The sequence below is a fragment of the Sinocyclocheilus grahami genome, unplaced genomic scaffold (assembly GCF_001515645.1).
Source record: "Sinocyclocheilus grahami isolate Dianchi unplaced genomic scaffold, SAMN03320097.WGS_v1.1 scaffold131.1, whole genome shotgun sequence".
NCBI lineage: Eukaryota > Metazoa > Chordata > Actinopteri > Cypriniformes > Cyprinidae > Sinocyclocheilus > Sinocyclocheilus grahami.
The window spans coordinates 1,509,255-1,511,727 of NW_015505310.1; positions in this window are offsets into that span (position 1 = coordinate 1,509,255).

Consider the following 2,473-nt stretch of genomic DNA (forward strand, 5'->3'; position numbering starts at 1 on the left):
GATACATTTGACTGTGTGTTTTCTTACTTCCCGGCCGTATTTACATTTTAAGGAGACTGAGAATTCTTCAAGGTGGCAAAGAGAATTTACTGAGGGACCAAATTGTTATTCTTTATTAACAATACCTAAAAGTTAAATGAAAACTGCACTGTACTTAAAAAGTAAAAAAAAAAAAAACCTTTACTGTACTTAAAGTAAAACATATACAGTACTTGATCAAAAAATTTACACCGGCATCATTTAGCCACCTGGCAAACTTAAAAGGTGTTTTAACAGTGTTTCCCAACCTTTTTCTCGTCCACGGCACAGTTTTGAAAATGTAAAAAATCCCAACGCACACCACTAAGCATTACAAAAAAAAAAAAAAGATAGAAAGGGGAAACGTATTTTTGATTTTTCCAATAATTAAACATTGCGTCATCAGAGCTGGTATTTTGGCTTTATATATGATCAGACACTTGCACTTACTTTCTGAAAATCATACTCAAATGTAGTTAATGAGGTTTTTGACGAGTGAGTGACAGATCTGTGTTTTGTCCATCATTAGAACGGCAATAAATCTGTGGCAGTAAATTAATAGCATCACGTTTTCACCAGTTTGCAGTTTATAAAGTTTATTGTAGCTATATGGGCGCTCAGTTTCTCTTGTTAATACATTTGGCCAAAATCTCACGAAATAAAATACGAACAGCTATGATATTTAAAACATACAAAAGTGTATTGTCTACAACTAGACAGCAAATGCTAAGACTCTTCTCTGCTCTTTATACACACAAAAACATTAGCCTTTATAGACAGCGTTTCTTGAGTAAAGGAAACGCTCTACTTATTCAAACATCAGTCCTTTATTTACCCTTGCATTGCAAAGAAGTCTTCAAACTGCGGGACAGTGGGAAAGTCTTTGCTTCGTAACCGGCAGCCCTTTACAGCGGCCTCCGAAGCAGACAAACAGCTGCTCTGATTGTCTGAAAAGACCAGAGTGCTCAATGTACACTCAAAGGGCCCTCACTAGGTAGAGTGGATTGGGACCCTGCTCGCTGTCTGCAGCGGGGAGCGCTAGAAGGATAATAACCTGGGCTCTGAATGGAGTTGAGAGCAACTTAGGTACATAACCGTGTCTTGGCATGAGGACGACCTTACAGTCGTTAGGCCCAAACATCAGACAGGAAGCAGTGCCTGCAAGTCACCCACTCCCTTGACCAACGCTAATGCCAAAAGGAGGGAGGTCTTATGCAACATAGGCCGCAAGTCGGCCGAATGGAGCGGCTCAAAAGGCGGGCACTTTAGGGCCCTTTAGGACTATGGATAAGTCCCAGGTCGGCACGGTCTGAGGGCGAGCAGGATACAATCTCCGGGCGCCCTTCAAGAACTTAACGACCAAGTCGTTTCTGCTGACTGACTGGCCAGCTTCAAGGGAATGATTTGCTGCGATAGCTGGCACATAAATTTTGAGCGTGGAAGGGGCGCGCCCATTATCCAGTAGCTCTTGTAAAAAGCACAGCACGTCACAAGATACTGGGTCCAGGCTTCGTGCTGCACACCAGTCACTGAAGACTGACCATTTAAGAGCGTAGAGCCGTCTCGTAGATGGTGCTCTATCCTCCAAAATGGTGTTGCTCACTCTCGTTGGGAACCATTAAGGCTCCCGTCAAAGTTCCATACATGAAGGCTCCACAGCTCCGGCCGGGGGTGCCAAATCATCCCTCTGAAGATCCCTCTGTAACGGTATCAGAATCAGAATCAGAATGAGCTTTATTGCCAGGTATGTTTACACATACAAGGAATTTGTTTTTGTGACAGAAACTTCCACAGTGTAACAGAATGAGGAATAAATAAGGAATAAAAATATACAAATCAACAATTGTATGTACAGGTATATAACAATAGACAGTTGTATGAACAGGTATATTATGTGCAAATTGAAATGTAGACTGAGTATGTATGTTAGATAAATAAGTGTATGAGTGAATAAATAGTGTGTGTTCCACAGTTATTTTCAAGTGTTCATGAGATGGATTGCCTGAGGGAAGAAACTGTTCCTGTGTCTGGCCATTCTGGTGCTCTGTAGCGTCGACCAGATGGCAACAGTTCAAGAGTGTGCTGGATGTGAAGGGTCCATAGTGATTTTGCCAGCCCTTTTGCTCACTCTGGATGAGTACAGTTCTTGGAGAGAAGGGAGGGCTGTACCAATGATTCGCTCAGCAGTCCGGACACCGTTACATCTGTACACCACCTCTCATTGATGTAAAAGCATGTCTTGCCACCGCGTGATTTCCCCGTTGATTCTGTGTTGTGATCCGCTCTGAACGGCTGAAAGCCCGGGAGACTCAACGCGCTGTCCGGAATGGCGTCTTTCAGCCAGGTTTCCGTGAAACACAGAGCAGCAGATTTTGAAAAATCCTTATTTGTCCGGGAGAGCAGAAGGAGTTCGTCCGTTTTGTTGGGTAGAGAGCGGAGGTTCGCCAGATGGATG